Source organism: Camponotus floridanus, unplaced genomic scaffold, assembly GCF_003227725.1.
Source record: "Camponotus floridanus strain SB8 unplaced genomic scaffold, Cflo_v7.5 scaffold16, whole genome shotgun sequence".
NCBI lineage: Eukaryota > Metazoa > Arthropoda > Insecta > Hymenoptera > Formicidae > Camponotus > Camponotus floridanus.
Window position 1 is genome coordinate 2982020 of NW_020229281.1, and position 21888 is coordinate 3003907.

At 36.2% G+C, this 21888-nt stretch overlaps 1 protein-coding gene across 1 annotated transcript in view; it reads right to left on the reverse strand.

Annotated features, from left to right (window-relative positions):
- Nucleotides 1-18799, reverse strand: part of LOC105255948 (protein Tob1) — a 70747-nt gene extending 51948 nt beyond the window's left edge. The window contains exons 1-2 of the mRNA XM_011265519.3: nucleotides 18351-18799; nucleotides 393-451 (exon numbers count right to left, since the gene is read on the reverse strand). The gene's annotated coding sequence lies outside the window, so the exon portion shown is untranslated. The remainder of the gene's footprint in view (nucleotides 1-392; nucleotides 452-18350) is intronic.
- Between the last annotated feature and the right edge of the window lie 3089 nt (nucleotides 18800-21888).

Below are 21888 nucleotides of genomic sequence, written 5' to 3' on the forward strand. Positions count from 1 at the left end.
CGATGCGAAAAAAATTCCCGACAAACGCCATTTATCTCGCCGAGATTCAGATAGCCGGTTCTCCAAGAAAAGATCGCGAAGAGATAACGTCCGTATGTATTCATTGTGTGATCTGCTTGGGATTTACATAACGCCCCTTCCCCTTTCCCGGATAAATGCGCGAATAATTAGCTGAGCGCTAACGAGCGTGGCATGCGCGCCAAAAGGTTAATCGCGAGACTTTTGAGCGAGGTCATATCTTTCGTTATCTCATGGAAAGACACGCGTCGCGTGTCATGTGAAAGCTCGATCAAACGGGGGAGAGTCGCACATACACGCGGTCGATACACATTCACGCACGCACACATAAATACACACGCGGCTCGTTCCATTATCCGAGACAGGAAAGTTACCTTATTGTTCGCTACTGGAGATCTGCCTCTGTCCTCTATCCTTGAATTTCGTCCTTCAACTGTAAGTATAAACGGAGAAACGTTCATTATATTGGTGCCGAACATATTGAGAGAAAGGGGGGGTTAAACACAGAAGGGTTAAAAAAATCAATTTTATATTTTCTTAAAGTATGATATCTCAAAATATCTCGGAAATGACTGAATGAATTTACTCCATTTTTATTTTCTACTTATTTGACAATTAAAAAGCGGACAATTTTTTATGATAAATTGCTTTGAATTTCAAAAGTATATAATTTTGTTAAAATTGAAAATTTCTAAGATTTATAATAACAAAGATTGGATTTGTTAATTTCACGAATTCATTGTTTTGTTTCAGATAAACTGTGAAAAAGACTATTGTAAATTATTACAGCAACGGACAAGCTAGGAACAGCTGATTGTGCCTCTAGCTTTAATATTTTTAATTAAATTAAATTAATTTTTAATTAAAAATTTTGCGTGTGACACTCACTAATATGTATATGCATGTAAAATGTAGATCAAAATCTTATTAAATAAAATTTAACAGTTTAATAGTTTGTACAAAAAAATATTTCTAAAAATAGGCATTTTTTAATTCATGTGTATGTCCTTCCTTAAATTATACTTAGTATATGCGCGCGCGCGCGGGTGAGCTGACGAATCAGCTGTTTTTACCATGCGGCGGAAATAAAGTGCGGCTCCGCTTAATAAAAAAACGATAATTAGACTTTATGCTTCGCCGAATAATGACAAAAAGCCCTATAAATCGGAGAGATTTAATCTCTAGCTATTATCGATCAAGGTGTTTTCTTTTTGTTCGGTCTATCTCAAATACACGTTCGTCAAATCCTCATAGATGCGACGAATCGAGAAATAAAAACGACTTTCGCACTTGCGCAAAAAAGTTGCAATAGAATCGCAAACAGCACGCGAAATCGCATAGTAAATTTTATATCGAGCTGAATGTCAAGGAAAATTCACGAAGAGTCATTCTGTGGAATAAAGACAGCAAAAAGCTACGTTTGACAAATCGACGTAGGCGAGATTCGCGTGGCTCATAATTGCAGTGACCGTGAACCAGGCAGAGTCTTGCCAAGGTTCACGGGTCAAAGTTGAGTGCGGCGATGCGTGCGTCGTCGCGTGTTGTAGTCGACACGCTGTTTATGTGAGTCACTGCGAAACGATCCATCTCGTTGACTTTAGATCGTATTCTTTCTAATCTCTTCATTTTCCTTCCGTAAAATATCGCATCCTCTCTCTCGTCCATGGAAGATAAATGGAAAAATTATTAAGAATTCCAAATTTTAAAAATTCCAATATAAATTTCCATGTATTTAATGTAAAATGATACTCTGAACAATTTAAGCAATGTTCAAATAAGGAAGATCTTCCGAATACTTCTTGTTATATTGCATCTTATTTTTAATTTGAATTTATGCGAGTTTGTTCGAAGAGAGAAGGCTTATGCATAAATAACGGATAGGTATCTTCAAGCGGGGTCACGTATTCGCTACGCATTGAAATATTGAAACATTTAGAGTCATTGACACGTACATCTAATACGATACGTTTCGATGGCGCACATTGATTTTGCGACTTTTTCACGAAGGCGCGTCAATAGTGATTCAGCGCGTGTCAATGCAAACAATAGATTTCGTTATCGCTTGTTTGCGTCTTATTATTAAGCGTTTAGAAGGAACAGATGACGATGTGCGATTAGAGGAAAAAAAAAGAGAAAAAAATAAACACGGCACTTTGTTCATGTACCTTCGTGACGTCCGTCCAATGGAATGCCCGGTAATCGTAGGAGGACATTTTCGCGAGATACGCCTGTGAGTCACGTCGAGGGGACGGCTCTGTGACCTGATCCAATTTCGAAATAATCCCCGAAAAAAGATAAAAAGAGAGTTGTCGGACGCCTGCGCACAAATACGCAATCGCGAGTGTCTGCTCGAGTCGAAAATATACACAACGCGCGTTTGACTTTAATATAACAAAAAAAAAAAAAAAAAATTCTAAAACGGCACGTGTCATGCCATCGATTACCGATGCGCGAAAATACTCTTCGCTGAAATACCCTTCAAAATTAGCGTAGCTACCGGAGAGAGGAAGATCTTCGCATCGCATAATCTGACATTTTACATCGCTTCGAGATGCTAAAATCTCGCGAATATTTTTGACGGAATCGATATATTCTAGAACCGTGAGGAATCTTGACACGTAGATGGCTACTGTCGGCAAAAGCTATCGATACGATCGATTGGCGAGGCTCCGAAGATCAGGCCTGTTGAAAATAAACGGGAAGTCGAACGCACACTGACGCAATCACGTCAATCACGTCGCGCGAAATTCCGGGTTTCACGCGGAGTGGTGGTAACGATCGCTTTCATAATAAAGCGAGCGTGTTACAACCGTCCGTCGTGTCGTGGGCTAATGCATTTCTTGCGGTTAGAAGTTTCAGGCACGAGTGACACGGCCCGGGGAAAGTGATCGACGTGTAGTCAATAAGGTAGAATGTCCTTTTTCTCGTGCTGTCGCTGTTACTGTGGCTCAATCGTCGACGATCGATTGAACAATAGATCGGGAAGCGTAATTTCATTTGTACCGCGAAATCGCATTCGTGCCGAGAAAAATTGTCATTTCCGTCTATCGCTTTTTTATCCGCCGTTTTTCGTAAATGACGCAAGAGCAATATGATATCGATGATTGTATAAGACCCTGATAATGTAATAATAATCTAACATAATGCAAGAGAGAGAAAAAGAATTTTTTCCTAAGATATAAATAATTGTATATATAAAATATACACACGATTGTAGTAATTTTATTTGACGTGAATCAAAATTTATTTCCTACTTTTGATTTCAATTTTCTATTTGACATCTACTTGGATCTTAATCAGATTATCTTCTTTTGAGATTATTTAATTCAGAGCGTTCTCTCTTTCTTTCTTTTCATTTCATGCAAGGAATCGTTTTGCTTATTTAAAGTACTTGCTTTTGAAATACAAATTAGAAGCACAACTAACATAAATAAAATACATAAATTTAATAATATAAAATAAAATTTATCACGAAATCTCTCTAGAATTAATATCAACTCTCTAGAATTTAAAAAATTAAAGTTTTGAAAATAGGAGCAAAATATTTATTCGGGAACTATGACTCGGAAAAATGATTTCCCTCTTTTATAACGGACGTGAAACATGAGAAAGTAAGAGTTTTATTCTTGTGCAACGACAAATCATGTGCAAAATACGACGAAAATATTCGCATAATGTATTAGATACGTATTCGCCATCTTTACATTAGGGTGGAAATACACGGGATTCATCTCGTAATCAAGTAACTTTCTCGCACTCGACTTCTCCTCAGGGTCAATAGTACAGTCAGGCAGAGGACGTCGCAAAAGAGGTCAACCAAGAGGACATCAAGGCCTTCGCAGCTCGGCAATAAGGGAAAGTACAAGAGGCTTTCGGCAGAATGACCCTTTAAGGAGCACGAGGGTAGTTTCGACAACGACGAGGAGGAGGTATAAAGAGGGGGATATATTGATCGCACCGAAAACATTCGTCCCAGAAACAGGATTCTTCTTTGCATCCACCGTTTGACGGCAAAAAGAAAAAAAAAACACGCGATTTCTCTCGATCGTATATTCGTGTTCGGCGAAAAAATGTCTTTGGACGGCGCTTGTGCGGGATTAGATGGACGTATTCTGGAATCAAGTCGTTTCGCGAGATTTAAATCTGTGGCGACAGCCCGTCGAAGTCTCTCTTTCTCGTGAGCGAGGGTAATTTAGCAGTGCTCCGGCATTTGCCCGAGAAAATTGCGACGCACAAATTGCACGTAACGGTTATTGCAGGGTGGCGGAAAAAAATAGGAAGCTAAATTCTCCATCGTTAGAAACGTATCCCTCCCCCTCGTCCGAATAAGCTCGAGTAGCGGAATCTAAAACAACGATTCTGTCCCCTTTATTACTAGCGCTCGACTCATTACATCGTCATATTGGTGGGCAAGCGTGTAATTTTTCTGCAAGATACATAACGGTGATTGTTGCTGCGCGGGGGCGCCGAGAGGGAGAATTATGAGGAGTCATCGGGAGTGTCATATTTAGATGTACCTCCGCGCGGAGGTCGCGCGAGGGTTGGATTCTCAAGGACGCGGCGATGACGTAGACGAGGGAGAAGAGGGCGGCCGGTCTATTTTAACGGGCGGTCGCAGGTGATCGATCGCGGAGTGTCGTACCAACCCCGTGAAAAGCACGAGAATATTTCGTAAAACTACTCCCCCGCGTGTTCTCTCTCTTTCTCTTTCTCTCTCTCTCTCTTTCTCTGCTCAATCCTGTAATCCTCATTCGCAATTTCGGCTCGTGGCACGCGAGGGTTATTGAACTACGGCTACGAGGAGTATAAGTTTCATCACCGTCGAAGTTTAAGTTCTCCATCGAGACCGAACACGCCCGCATATCCGAAACTGATCGATCGTGAAATTTAGACCTGCTGGTGTTAGCCGCCTCCATTCGAGTGTACGACATCATGTTACGCGCCAGGAATTCTTTATTATTTCATTGTGTAAATTGTGTCGAGCTCCGTCCTATCCACGTTTGATATTTTCTGGCAAATATAAATTTTCTTTTAACAGAGACATGCAAATAAACATTCTGAAAAATAATATGATTATAATATTATACGTATAATTAGATCCTTTTTTTTTTATCTACGAATTCTTCTATTAATTTCAAACTAAAATTCGGCTTTTTTAGTCTCGTTTTATATATTTTATAAAAAATGATAGATTACGTTTGTCGTTTAATAGAGAATGTATTCGAAATCAATGGTACAATTGACAAAATGCAAAACGAAATATGTTAAAAATGTAGAATAAAAGATTTTGTTTTCATATGAAACAATTAATGACATGTATTTATGTCTGTTTAAATTATTTACTTTTACATTCATGTCGATAACAGTTATCGAAATATATATAAAAAACATTTGATTGGAAAAATAAAAAAATAATCTCGACGCTTTATATGTATACGATCCTTTCAATAAAAAAATTTGTAAAAATTATTTTAGATTTCTACATTATTATAGAATTATATCTAGAGAGAGATTTTATTAAATAGAATGTTTAATTTTTTTCATTCATATACTAATAGCTATTCAAGATGAATTCAACGAAATAATAAGATCGAACGTGTATATATTTAACATTTAATTTGCACTAGATAAAAGCTCACATCTAAAAATTCGGAAGCTTCGATAAAATACATTTCTGTCGCTTCGCGAGGGAATGTAGGACAGTCTGTGATATGTCGTTACAGAGATAACACCCGGACGATCGCTTCTTTGGAGAACCGCATTTCGATGAATGAGAGAAAGAGAGAGCCGTGTTTCTCCCTTCGATAATTTTCTTCTCTAACTGTGCCGACAACGTACGTAGGAAGCGAGCCAGGTCGCCGGGAGCTTTTGTAACGTGGGCGGAAAAGCTCAGATCAATATCAAGCGCGAATTGGAACGTTACGTTGCGAAGATCGACCCGTGACCTAGTATGGACCCGCCCGTAGGTAGGGCGGCGATAGTGGCGCCATCCAAAAGATTATTTTGCACACACACCCACACACAGAGAACACACACACCCACACACAGAGAACACACACACACACACACACACACGCGTGCACGCACGCAGGTACGCACGTACGCAAAAGTCGGTCAGACGTATTTCGCCAAGCAAACTTTTCGCCTTTGAAGTATTTACATTCCGCTACAGGCAATTATTTCACATGAATAAATTCACGTTGACGCTTTGTTCGTGATATAGATACGATACCAAACATCTTATCAGCTTCAATTTACGAGAAAAAATGTAAATAATTGCATGACAATTTATATGAAATGGAACAATGTAATATATGCATGCGTGTGTACTATTTTATTGATCGTAAAGAGACTTATTTTATATCGAGTTTTAAAGCGATGCAATGTAAAATTAATTGACGTGTTCCAGATTCCAATCTGCTTCTAACGGGTGGCGAATTCAAGACACGTGTACATATATGTTTAGCTCACTCATTTATTTAGCAGAGTTTGAGGAAACTATAATATATGTATGGCATACAATCATGTAACAGGGACGAGACACGCAAATTACTATTCGTGCAGCTAAAATTAAATCTGTGCTCTCCAGATTAGAATAATCATTATATGTTTTCCATTTTGTATTTTCAATAAATTTATATTGTTAGAGAATAATGATGTATAATATTTTTAAATATTTTAGTCGCAATCTATTTCATTTTCAATATTCTTGTCGATATGTTTAGCTATTTTTATCTTTAAACTTCCTTTATTAAAACGTATAATAATCTGTCTCATAAAAAAGGATAATATAATAAAGAAGAAAAAAGAACTTTCTGATGAAATGTACGTATATATTTTAGATTATTAAAATCGTCTTTTATTATGAGAAACGTTATTAAATTTTTTCAGTTATACATAGGATAATTTTAGAAGAGATGAATCGCGATTTGAAATGAATTAAAATGTAAGATAGATATTTTTAAACTTTTAATATTTTAATTACGTTTAATTAGATTAACTAATGGCGATCTGAAATGGCACACAGCGTATTCGACAAAGCAGTTTCGACAAAAGTGTCAAAATTTCTTATAATAGCGAAAAAAAGAGAAAAAAACATATTTGTGAATATTAGGCATTATATTTTTAATGTACTTTCTTAAAATTGAATTTATTACATCCTCTTAAACCAATGTAATCCGATTAGCTACGTTTACTCAAGAATGTTAAAGTAGTTAATCTAGCGTTTAAAAATGAAAGAATTGGATCAATTTTAATTTTAACAGAGATAAACCAGTTTAAAAGAGAAGGATAAATTGTAACTTTAGTATAGAATAGCATTTTTTAATCATTTACTTAATAATTCACTTAATAAAAAAAATAATAATTCTATTTAATATTTTTAATAAATTTACTATATATTCAAAAATAAATACTTATTTTTAAATATTTTTGTTGCAATTTCTTCTTTCAAAAATTATTTAAATTTCAACTTTAAAAAAATGGTTAGTTTCTATAAGTTCATGCATCTCCTGTCATATTTATTAAAGAGGAATCTCTTATTTTTTAAATCTTTTATTTTTTAAATCTCTCATTTTTTTAAATCTCTTATTTTTTATTGCGTAAATAAAGAGCAGATTTTTAGATTGCTGTTTTAGATAGATATAAATAGTGATCTATCAAATTTTTTCAAAGATTTTATTTACCCCGGAATTCACACACACACACAATACTTCACATACGCGACGATCAATAACAAAATGTCGAAAGTTTAAAGAAACTTGAAAAACGTGCGCGCGTTTAATAATATTGCGAAACTTGATATATAAATGTACGAAACAACGAGGGGAAAAGAAAAAGAGATATAAGCTGTTTTGCAAAAATCGATTACACCGCGATGTAGCAGACCGCGTGTTACATAACGAGAGGAGAAAGACGCGACATCCGCGGACTTTTAACGACCTTGAGAGGATAGGTTTGGCAATGCATCTCGAAATAACGGCGTCGCGTCGGCGAGGAGGTTGTTATTGCCCGTCGTTTGTTCAGTTCGAACTAGTTTCTCCGCTCTATGTTCACGATAATGTAATTTGCCTATTCAATGTGCACGCATGCACATACACACACACACGCACGCGTATGTGCGCGCATTTAACTTTTCCCAGATGTCTATACGACAATGATAACACGTGTGTGTGTACATAGTGACGCGTATCGTACGTGACGACTGGAAAAATGGAACAGTCACGATTCTAATTGAGATGCGCATAACTTAGCGGTCGAATCTGTCCACAGATATACGACCGTTCGAATGGTGGTGCTCCCTCTTTCCCTCTTTTCTCTATGGCTTCTTTCCCGATAAAAATTATACATTATCGAGACGCCAGCGTCACGCATGGACGGATTTTTATTTGTTTGTAGAGAAAAAGAGCGAAAGATCACGTATCCCTCTCCTTTTTCTGTGAATATAATTTCGATTATAATAGGAGTATAAAGTGATCTATATATCGCCTCCCCCCCTCCCCCCGTAAAAAGATTCACGCGCGCAAACACATAACTTTCTGCTATGAATATTTTTCGCGACAATCGCGGCATGATCCAACGCATGTGAACTCGCGGCTGGTATGTATGATTATCTATAGATGTTTATTTTTGTCGATATTCAAATGCGAATTGCGTCTTTGAGAATATTAAATCGCATTATTGTTAAAATGTTTATCTGCCACACATTGCTGGTGAAAAATGAATGACTTTGGCATCATCGAAATACACCTGATTCAATATCAACGTCGCAAATGCTGCGTAATGAAAGCGTTTATTCGAATAGAAAACATTGCGTTTAGCATCTTTCAAAGTACAAAAGTCAGACAAGCGGCAACTTATTCTTTTTTCTGTGTGTTTTTTCTTTAAATGAGTATGCAAATTGTTTTCCCAGAACTTACATTTTTATTGAGTCAAGAAAAAACGGCATAAACAACAACAAACTTGTAGCGTGAAATTTTTTTTGTATATTATTCAGGAACGTATTTGTGTCTTCCATAATTCAGTAATTTCACACAGCCTTTCTTTCTCCCTACCATTTTAATTATCTCGTCATCGGTCATATTGTCGATTCTTAAAATTAAATTGTGACTGGTAAAACTTCCAAAATAACAAAAAACGATCCCTCTTTTTTACGTCGTTATTTCCATGTGTTACCTCCTTGGCAATTATTCGACTAATTTGAATTCACGTATAAAAGTTTTCCAAAGAAAAAAAGGCGTTTCGTAAAATGTTGCATACTCAGCTCCATGAATAAAAATAGTTACGACAGAATAAAAACTCGTCGCTGTATTCGTTAAACAATGCAATTCTAAAAAAATATATACTAATAAATTTAATTAAAATAAATTGAAATAAAATGAAATAATCAAATAAATAATTAAATAAATAATAAATTAATTGAAAAAAATAATCTGCATTTCTCAATTATTAACACAGCAAACGTAACAATATCGGTAAATAAAAACAAAATTTTACATCTCCATTTATCTTTTGCATGTAAAATATAATTTTTAGAAGAAGAAAGAAAAATTTGATTAAATTATTTAAATTATATTTATATATAACACTTTTCGCAACAAAAACGTGCTAGAATCTCATAAAACAATCCGAGCTACTTGTTCTCATTGGTAGCCATCGATTTTATCCCGTCAAGCACGATTGTCAACGCGTTTTCGGCGAGGTCCCGCGTTAATAAGGTTATCATAACGGCAAGAACAAGTGCGTCGCTAAGATAAGTTCTTTATTTATACATGGGATTAACGCACGTACTCTCACGCGCTGGAGATATACATGGCGGCAATAAATTTCGCGTGTAGGTGATACGCACAAATGTGTGCTTTGCTCCATGTTAGGGTAAATCTGAGCTGAAACTGCCACTCATCGTCACGCGTTATCTCTAGGATAACACGTTCTTCCAGTTTCCGCCAACGTTTCTCGGATAAAGTCATTTTTCTTTGTGCGTTGATAAATTATAAGCGCGCGCGGATATCGGCTTAACGACGAGTGAAATAATTAGCGCGTGAGAGGATTTTTAATGAAACGCGCCGTTTTATGGTCTATACTATAAAACGAGACGTCTTGTTATCGCGCGGCGCGTTATTATATGCTCGAGCGAAAGATATCGTCTATCAGCCGAGGCGGTAAATTTAACGCGCAGCCCGGATTTAAATTAACTTGGCAACAAACCGAATTGATAATGCAGCAAATTATGAGACAAAAGTAAACGGAATTCCTTTACAAATATCGTAATTTAATTTCTTTTCCATTGACAACACATGTGTAGTTTTTTAATTCCATTGACACACACATGTGTAGTTTTTTAATTATGTATATTTCATTGTATCTCGCACAAGAATTGGATGTGAGAAAAATATGTTATTAATGTAGCGATGTTTCAAAATATAGACTATCGAAAATAATCGCGTAAACAGTTTCGCTTACAAATATTGTTTGATTTATATCTTTCAGGATGAGAGGTGCAAATATTTATTTGAAACGATCTATATGATTAAAATATTATTACTAAAATAATAAATTTAAAAGGGAATTATCAGAGAAAAATTCTTGTTTGAAATAATATTTGAAATTTTTAGACACTTACGTTAATCATTTCACAAATATTTTCTTTTATTCTTTGCATTATTTTAAATATTATGCATTATTTTAAATATTATTAAAGAAAATAAAAATGAAAAAAGTAACAAAGCACATTCGTTTATTTAAAAGGTAATTATCGTTTATTTGTAATTTATAAAAACAATTAAGATAATGAAACAAAACAAATAAAAAAAGTATAAGAGAAACATAACCCGTAAAAGAAAAAAAATAAATAGAACAAGTTCGTAAAAATATTTTTTTATATTTTATTGCTTATATAATAAAAAATAATTAATTGATTATTTTTTTGTTAAAAATATCTAAAAAAAAATGCATATTTCAAATATTTTATTTCTGATTTTGAAACTCAACTTAACATTTTAAATAGAATTTTAATGTGCATATAAATTATTATTCTTTATATGTAAAGATTTATATATAATATATATTTTCATATTCTAATATTATTGTGTTGCCAATCTTTGACTATTAATCATACAATGCTTAAATTAAAAGTCTATATATATATATATATATATATATATATATATGTACATAGAAAACCATCTACATATCGTATACATTAATCAATATAATAATCGTAATTGACTATCCATAAAAATATTGAATACGTCGAGAAATGAAAAAGAATCAAATCGTAAAATATCTAGTTGAAAAAATGCTTCATCAAATATTCGGAAGAATATCTTCTTCGCGAAACAAGTAGATAATCGCGAACACTTTGTGAGTCGTCCATCATGTTTGTATAGTCTCTTTGTTACTTGCATTTGTTGCCTTTTATCTAGTATGAGACACCGTTAGTTTAAAGAACATTCGGTAAACACGTTGCACACGACTTTTGAAAAGCATCCGACGACGTGGTAGTCGTCGCAAACATTGCCGCGACAAAATACATCATACCTATTCTCGCACACGGATTTATACATAAATAACGAGAACGATAGGGTCGCCCGAAAACGGCGCCGTTTTGTTCACCCGCCGCGTGTATGTTCGCCGATTTCTCGTGCAGGTAGTACAAAATATTGGCTTCCGTAAATTCGCACGGATATCGTCCCCTTCTCCCTCCCCCTCCCCGTTCTCCGTCCTCTCCCTGCCAACGATCGAGCGACGTCCCGAAAATTATGGCCCGCCGGAAAAGACGATGGACGATGCCGCAGAACGAAAACGAAGCGATCGTTGTCTTGCGCGGGCGAATGATTGAAACGGTCGTGGGAGTATTGAATCGATTAGGTCGCCCCGATCGATCTCGTTCCCGGAAACCCATCGCTATTGCTCCACTTTCGTCCGTGACTCCTTCGCTTCCTGCGCGCGATATTTTTCCTCTCCCAACTTTCGAAACGCGCGAGAGGTAAGTCGATTTCGAGAAGCTGGAAACTGCTGCAACTCGCGTTGCTCCCCTTTCTTCCATCGAATTTGATAGTAGACATTAATATATAATTAAAATTTACAGCATTTAGCCTCTTTTCTTCAAAATAAAAAAAGCGATTTAAAGTAATTTAAATTATACTGAAAAAAAGTTATGTGAAAGTATCACGATCATTAAGAAATCTTTTTTAATAGTATGTTGTTTTGCTTTGTATATTTTAATAGAGCAATTTGCACAGAAATTCTAGGTAATAAGGTTTTTAGAAAAAACCGGAAAATCTGTCTCATTAATTTCAGAATTTTCGACGTCATTTTCTTTTTACAAATAAAACTTTGAAAAGATTTTATTTTAATTTTTTATTTATTTTCTCGCGATTATCTCGCTTGCTGACCATCATATAAATTCGAACGCATATATGTGTATCTCTTTTAAAATAAATCCGAAAGATTTTGGATGCAACTCATGTATAAAGTGTCGGGAAACTGAATGGATCAGTCCGATTTTTAATGCAATAAAGCAGGAAAAAACCTTGGTTTCGCTCGAAGAAACATTGCCACGTGCATCGTCGCGACGCGTATAATTGCAACCAAGAGAAGCGAATCAGCGTCGCGACTAGTTTTCATATTTTCGCAAACTAATAAGATTCTCCAATTAGATCCGCGGTGATGTATCGACCAATGATGTCACGTAACTTTGCAAACGTCAGGATAGCGTTACGCAATTGACGTCGCGGTAATCCGTCCGTCGATTTCGTTCCTTTATATCCTCGATCTCGCGAGAAGGAAACTGCGAGAGAGTCGACGCGCGCGATCGCTCCCTGTGCAATTTTTCACGTGTCAGATACGCGTGCCTCCGACTGCCGTTGGATTGTATTTGTTGTCACCGATCGATAGATGCATTGCCGATATCGCTGCTTCAATATCGCTAGCTTTCATGTTAAATGCAGCGGACTTTTCGAAGAAGCGAAGCGCGAAAGTATAAATAATAGAGCGGAACAAAAGGGAGAAAGAAGTATCGAGACGACGATTTCAATAAAATTTACCGGTTGCTCTTAAATAAATAAGACATGTGTGTGTGCGGATTCTTATCTCGACGGAAATCGTCAAAGAGAATTTATTTTCAACAAATTCGTCAAATTTAGACAAGCTTTTGAGCGAGATATAAATGTCTTTACTTATGTAAGATTCGAAAATCGAGGACGTAGCGTTAGAAATTAAAAAGTTAAATTAACATAATTTGACACATGAATAAAATGATTGAAAACTGATATAAGAAATGTAAAGCATAAAAAAGTAATAAATAAATAAAAATAAAATAAAATCTATAAAAATAATATGTAAATATTTTTATACTATTATTCCTATAATTATTTTAATGAATTTTATTTATTATTAATTTTATTTAATTAATTTTATTATTTTAATTAATTTTATTTTAATTATTATTTTAATTTATATAATAATTATTTCAATTAATTCATCTAATCTCTATTAATGTATATATATGTGTATGTGAAATTATATATATTTATTTTTATTTACAGTTTTATTTACAGGTATGTGTGTATTGTTTAATTTTGATTCATAAATATATTTCAAATATTATGAAATTTTAAAATTGATATAAAAATAAATTGTTATTTTATATTGACTATTCAAATTTAGTAAAAAAAAAATAGTTATGTAATTATTTTTTACATTTCAGATTATTTATCGTTTATCTTTTACGTATATCTTTATATTAATGTTTGACTTAACTATGACCCGATAGTCTCATCGAAATTAAATATTTTTAATTATCTTATCGTGAATTGCTTGTTTTATAACTACGTCTTATTGTCACCGATCTTGAACAGACGCTGTAATTTCATAACGACGATAATTGTATTTTCAACTTTTGTTTTTACATGCGCGTGCATATACAAGCGAAGTCATGTGCGCAATTTGTAAACGCCCCCGCTCGGTCGGTTCGATTATGCAAACTCGCGCGTGCGAAGGATACACAATGGCTAGAAAATAAGAGAAATAAGATGAGAGATGCGATGCGGGAGGGCGACGAAACAATGTGTCGAGGTATAATTGGCTAAGCCAAGTTCAAACGCGATCGTGTCTCTGGTCGAGCGACATTCCGCGAGCAGACAGGCCTTTGGTATGCAAAATCCATCGAGGGGGGGGGGGGGTGTTTATGTACGTGAGTGCAAAAGAGGCCAACGCGAATAAACAAAAAAAAAAAGTTCGAAGAAGAATGAAAACTGACGCTTTACATCGACTTTATGCCGATAACACTCTGCGTGTACCTCGTAATAGGAATTATAACGTATAGTACATCGCATATGATATTATTATAAAAGCTGTTTAGATCCTTTTTTTGAACCTTTCATTGAATCGAACTACTTATTCTACTCTTTTATTTTTTTTCCTCTAACAGTTTACATCTCTCAATTTTTGTTCACGTTTTATCACATCATATTTGTTTTTATACAATAATTTAATATCAAATAAACAAGAGTAACTTTTGAAATAAATGTTTTATTAATTTATAACGAATTTAATGAATTTTTATTAAAATTAAGTAATTTTTTGCTTTGTATCATTTTTCTAATATTAATTTTTTTCCTTATAACGAATTTAATCGTGATGGTTAATCGTGTTTAAATATTAAAAAATGTTAGAAATTTGAAATATATATAAAATTTTGTTACAAAAAATATAAAATACATTTTTTAATAACATTGAATAACTTTCAATATACCACAAGGAGGAAAAAATTGATTCAACATAACAGCACAAGCACGTTTATCGAATATGTTGTTGCTCAATTCTCCTTGTTCCGCAAAGAGACGTCAACATGTACGATCAACAAACACGATCTCCGGTGGAACTGTGTAATTGCAATTACTTAACTGACAATTAATCGCGTTGCCTCGACGTTTTCCTGGATAGTCCTATTCTTTTATATATCTCTTTGCATTCGAACGCGGGAAAATGCCTCGACGAGACATGCAAGTCGACTTTAAACAACGGAGGATCCTCGTAATAGTGTCTTCGGTGACGTAACGTTAACGATGATAGAAAACAAGCAAAGAGAATGATCACCGATATGACTTGTCGTAATAATAATTTACCAGCAATTACGTAATTAGCATAATTATTAGCGCAAAATTCGCCAAACAACATGGAATATAATTTTGTCAACATTTGTAGAAAGCTTGCGATTTTGTTGCGAGGTAAAAGGGTTGAGCTTTATTCCAAAAATTAATTTAAGAAAACAAATATGTGTCGCGTAAATCGATCGAACGATCGAGCATTTTGCTGTTCGACTGTCGATTCGCGGGAATAAGCACGATTGCGATTTCGTCGCGGAACTTACGAAATCGATCCGCGCAGCTGCTGGGATATATTTGCGCGAGGCAGTCCATTGGTAAATTAACCGGAATCTGGGCCAGTTACAACACCTGACGGCGAGGCGCAATCTTTGACACAACACACGACGACAACGACGACGACGACGAATCTCACGAATCGACGGCACGCCGATGCCAAATTTAAATCCGCCACTCACGACCGGCGCGATCGTATCACGATCTTGTAGTAGATACGGATCAGCGAAAGTGATGGTACGTCAACCAGAGGAATTGTTGTCAAGCTATTTAGCGGTCTAAATTAATTTTCCATGTGTTATCGTATCATTGCAAAATGTACACTTTTGAATGCAATGCTGTTTAAGCAATGAATAAAAATGAAATTTTTGCAAGCAATATTTACTTTAATATTACAATTATAATATTTTTTCTCAATCTAATAATTTAAATTTAATTGATTTTAACAAGCTAATATTAATTTAAAAAATATATAATTTCTATTATATTTATAGTTCTATTTATATTTTGAAAAATTCACACTTTTAATAATTATTTTAATATATTCTAATAAAGATTTTAAATTATTTAAACTTTAAACCATCAATATTTAATAAATAGATTAAAATAATAATTAAAAGTTTCTTTAAATTTGCACAATTTATATAAACTAAATATAATAATAATCTTTTTATATAAAGTATACAATTATAATCTTAATTTATTATATAATTATATATTTAATTAAATTACTATATTTATTAATATTGTAAAAAATATTCAATCTCATTTTATATAAAATTGAAAAATAATTGCTTTACAAAGTAGGCTTTAATCTCATTGTTAGATTGAGTCCTTTCATATCTTGAGAGGAAGAAATATAAATTATATCAATCGGTCGAACGCAATACAAGTAATATAAGCCTAATGTACGACGGCTTTATGTAATGGACACACATATTGCGTTTAACTTGCAATTCCTCGCGAAGAGTATCCTTAATCGTGATACGCGTGCAACACGAATATTAACTACGAGCGATACGTCGAACGACCGTGAAGCACGAATGATGATCCTCACGCCTTACTCAGGACTGTAAGTCAATATTTATGAGACATTTAATGCGAAAGGGCAAGGCGCGCGATCCATAAGGGAGCTTTACACAGGACGCTCGAGCAAAGTCAAAGTAAACGGGAGCAGAAGGGCATCCCGAAGAAATTGATTACAGTTTTACGACGTAACGAGGGCGCCGGATACGTTAAGTAGTTAAGCATCATTCGATGGGTTATTTGAAGTAAAATATATAATATATAGCGTGACTTTATAGCATTATTTTATCAATTACACTTTTCGAAATGTAAATTCGTATAAAAAACTTTCATCTCTTTTTAAACCATCTTTTTTACTAAAATATTATATATCTCTTTTTGGTTTTACTCTTATTTACATATTATATTATATATTACATGTATATATTATTGCTTTATACATATTCTTCCTTTTCATTTATTTCTTGCTAATTTCTAATGCACTTTATACTTTTGTTTTTTTTTAATTTAAAATTTTTTTATATTATCTATTTGTTTCTCATGTTTCAAAAATAATTTTGAAAATGTAAGCAACTTTACTGTATGTTTAATGTAAGTTTCTTTACTATTATTATTGATTTGATTTTCAATTATTATATATTTAAGTGACATTTTGCATACTTGTACCGTCGTCTAATAGATTCATATTTTCCAATTGATTAAAACTTTCGGATAAAAGGAAAATCGCGAAGATTAGAGTAGAAGAGTCATGCGTTTTCGAGCAAAAGCTTTAATTCGGATTGCCTAAGTGTCGTGATGGCGACTTCTGAACGACAAGGTTGAAATGCGTGGAAATGCGCTACTCATGTCTTTAAAGAGGCACGCTCACTCCACAGCTAGATCCGACGATACACAAGATTGGAATTATAAGGTTAACACTTGGCGACAATCTCTCTCAGAATCAACAATGGTCATCTAATATGATTAATGTACGCTTTGACGCTTGCATTGACCTTTGAGGAAACCCTTCAGCTGGATCACGCGCACCTAACAAGAGACGAAATTCGCAAAAACAAACCAGAGATGTCGATGAAATATAGCGTGAATTTTGAGAGTCAATGTTTTTCAAAGTCACTAATTCTCAAAGTCTTATCGTCGTTTTTAATCAACTAAAAATTGCATCAATATCTGGATCTTTATTCATATAAATCAGGCTGCAAGAGAGTAAACAATGACACGCGTGATAAAATTAATACAAAGCGATTCGTTCAAAAATTCGAAATGTATATCGATCAGCTGATTTGCGTTGAGCATCTTTCGGCAAGGTACAAACAACAGATGGATTTTTAATCGAATTAATCGAACAAAAGCGAGTCCAAACTGACGCGTGCGATTCGACGGAGCAGATTCGTAACAAGTTTTCCAGATTCCACGCTTGACAAATAACAATAATGGACAAAGTAAAATTCCGCTAGTCTCTCGATAATGTTCAAAGTATCTCGAACGCGAATCAAACGACAGGCATCGAGATCTGTCGCTTCGCCTCGTCGTCTAATAACTCGCAATGTAATTAAGATACCATTAAAGTTTAATGACATTAATAATTCATTAAGACGAGGGAAGAAAAAAAGGCGACGTTCACGGACGATGCTATCGATTGAGGCGGCCAACGTCGACCGAGAGTCATACGCGATACGATCGATACGATGCCGTGCGATGCAATTAAAAAGTCCGCTCGGGGAAAAGGTGTCGAAAGGAAAAAAAAGTCTCATTTATCTCCGCGAGGTATCTCGACACGCTCTCTCGTCTACTCCTTGCCTTCGCCACGTACGATACACATACATGCGAGAGACGCACACACATACACACGCACACACACACACACATAACGGGCACAATTGCCGTACGTCGATACACGTGCGCCCTAACGCGATGCATACACACCTGTAATGTACGTGTTACTCCTCGGGGTCGCCGGTTAAAGCACCCACACACACGTCCCTGTAAATCCGTCCCTGCGGTCCCCGCGCACCTGCTACTAGAGAAATATCCCGCGAGAGAGATCCCGTGTGTTACACGCGTGTAATGATTACTCGCGCGCGCGTGCCTCTGAAACGGACGTAGTTACGTGGACGAAGGGATGCGAGAGCCTTTTTCCTTCTCTCTTTCTCCGTCTTTATCTATCTTTGCACTCTCCTTTTCGCGTTTTCCGTCGACTTTTTTTTATCGCCTTCTCTCCCTCTCTTCTCTTTCTCTCTCTCTTTCTCTCTCCCTCTTTCTCCCTTTCTCTATCTCTCTCTTTAAATCTGCAAAAGCGAAAGCGCGAACGAGGAAGAGTAACACGCAGCTCGGTGTACCAGCGGAGACTGGCGGCTTCCCTTCGGTCTTGTCGAGCGCTGGCCGCTACAGCGGAATAGATATATAGAGCGCCACATATATCGTGCGTATACGAGTGTCCCACCGTGGGACGAGAAGGGAGGAGGGGACGGAAGAGGGTCGCGCGCGGGGAAGTCGAGTACATGAAGGTAAAACGATAGGTACCTCTCCGGGAAAGCGAGAGAGAGAGAGAGAGAGGAAGAGGGCAAGGGGAAGAGGAGAGTAGCAGGTCGCACGCTCTCGGTGTTGTGACGTAATTCGAGTCATCCTGTACTGGTGTGGATGTGTCCATGTAGAGGGGTGAGAAGAAAAGGAGAGGGAGAGGAGAGCAAGGGGCGTCGCCGCGCGGCGGGGGCGCGATTCTCGATCGGTGGGGGAGAAGGCAAGGGCGAGTTGGTGGGACTCGCGATGAAGAAGGGGGAGGTCGGAAAGGGGGTGGCATGGCGGTCATTAGTGCTACTGGGACACGAAAGCAAATTCTCTCTATGTGCTCGTTTCCCTCCCCATCTCTCCCCTCCCCTTTTCCTCCCCCCACGCAGGCCTCCCCCACGATCGCAGCGCCCCCTCCTGGACTCTCCCTCGCGCTTCGGGGGTGCAAGCGCGATGCATCGACGGTGCACCGCAGCCCGGAGGTACACCTGCACTCCGCAGCTACGTGTACGTGAACAGAGAGAGAGAGAGAGAAAGAGGGCAGGGAGGGAGAAAGACCCCTCCATCTCGGCGGAAGGGAGAGCCTTGTTAAGGGCGGCTCGCGTGTAACGCGGTCGCGGAAGAGTCGCAGGGAGGGGCGGGCAAGGAAAGATTAGGTCGCACTCGCGACCTCGTCCTTGCAGGGACAAGATCGGAGACATTCTGTTTCCGCGGTCAGCGTCATTCCGCACCGGCGCGTACGCAAACCGCGCCATATGTTCGTGCGGAAGCTCGACTCGGAGCACGCTCGGGAGACGCTCGTCCCTTCTTTCGAGATTCGATGTGTGGGATGCGTCGATCGCGACACTCGCATCAACTCGCATCAACTCGCATCAACTCGCGCAACTTCGGTCTTGAAATATCCGCTTTGAAATATCCGTCGTGATGAATTTATAATATTCGCAGAGTATATTTATGTAATCCTTCTCCTTCCCTTCCGCCGGAGCTCTCCCGGTTACAACACTGCGGATCAATGTATTTGCGATAAACGCGGGCACCGCGTAAATACCATCGCGTACGGTCATTAATTATTCGCATGTTGACAGAAATAGTTGCATTGATTTTACGCGGCTATTTATCGACTTCAAACAGACTATCGTATTACGTTGAAACTTTCAACAATGTGTGTGTGTATCTTGATATAATTGAGAAATCATTTCACCATTTATTATATATTTTTACATATGATTAAAATAATAAATATTGAGAATAATAACGTTCACTAAAAATTATTCAAACTGTCACCTATCATAAATATAAATATATCTAATTTTCATTGATCGAAACACATACAAATGTGTTCTCAATTTTCTTGTGAAGAAATTTCAGAAGATCCGAAAAGCACAACTTTCAGAGCTTAAGATAGACTTTAATTACTCAATTACCGTCTTAATAGATGGCTTGTAGTTTCAGTCAGAATCTGTCATGAGGGTATAATTAATTTCGTATTAACTCAATTTTCTTACCTTCCGTCATAAATTACCGGGGGAAACTTTCGCGATACTTTTTTCTTCGATATCAGCGAACAACATACTTTAATTATGATGTACTTCATGACAGTTTTCCTTGCAGTTTAATTTTTCAAATTATCGCGATGATATGAAATTGTTTCGTAGATACCGGAAAGTCCTCTTCTAATTTCAAATTTTGCAATCATCGTCGATTCACCGCTCATGGAGAACATTCTGCCACGCGAAAATGACAAATTCACTTTCACATCGATCGTATTCATAGCAACGGGAGCGGCTTTCACGTATAAATTCACTAGTGAACAGCCTGCGCGACGCGTAATTACGAAACTTCCTTAATTTCCGCGGATCCTTTGTGCCTTGATTTACGTCCTGTAATGGCGGCGATTATTTCCTGCGGATTCGAACGATAATATCATTGGCCGTTATGGCGCCCGCTAGAGAGCCTCGATTGATGCAATATCCATCAGGAACGTGGAAGCGAGCCACCGAGATCAGCCGGTATATCCATCGCGATACATAAAAGAAACGTATCCTTCAAAGTTGCTCGAAGAGGCAATATTGATCAACTACGCTATACTGAACTCTGACATTTGGATTATAGCCGGGCGGGAGCCCGGGAGCGCCTGCGAAGCGAAGCCATTGGCGAAAACATGGCCGTGCTAACCGGTGCACCGCGAAATTGTGAGATGACCATTTTCCTTTGGACAAATTTTCGCTAAAACAAACATTTAAATATGACGAATATTTTTCTCGAAATATTATTACCTTAAACTAATATATATATATATATATATATATCGTTTGAAAATATAGAATAAAATTCAAGCTTTGTTTCCGAGGAGATTGATTTTGAATATCTGAGAATTGATAACGTATTCACTTTTTAAAGTGAATAAATGTGTTAGATTATTGAATTTATCGCGATTGCGATAATACACATACATATAATATGTATCTTAAACGAAATCAATTTATTATCATTGAAAAACAGTGATTAATCACTGATGATCTCAATTATAAGGATAGCAAATTAATGAAATTTCATTGAAAAGATCAGATAATGATAGTTTTGATTTGTCATCTTTTTCAATGTGTCTAAAAAATATAATATTATACATGTGGAATAAATTTATAGTAATATATTTCGTTAAAGAAATATCTCTTTGACTGTAAAAATTAATTTTTTATAAATTTATCACATTTTGAAAGTGAAAAAATCCAATATGCATATAATTCTGAATATTTTAATAATTGTATGCGTTCTATTCCATATGTATATTGCATATGTATATTGCATACAAGCTTTTTCCATATGTATATTGCATACAAGCTTTTTCTAAAAAATTACAAAAATAAATGAAAAAAACTACGTCTTGCAAATATATATCATTATTATTGATTTACCAGCGAAATTTTACCGCCATAATTAATAGGATATAGTATGA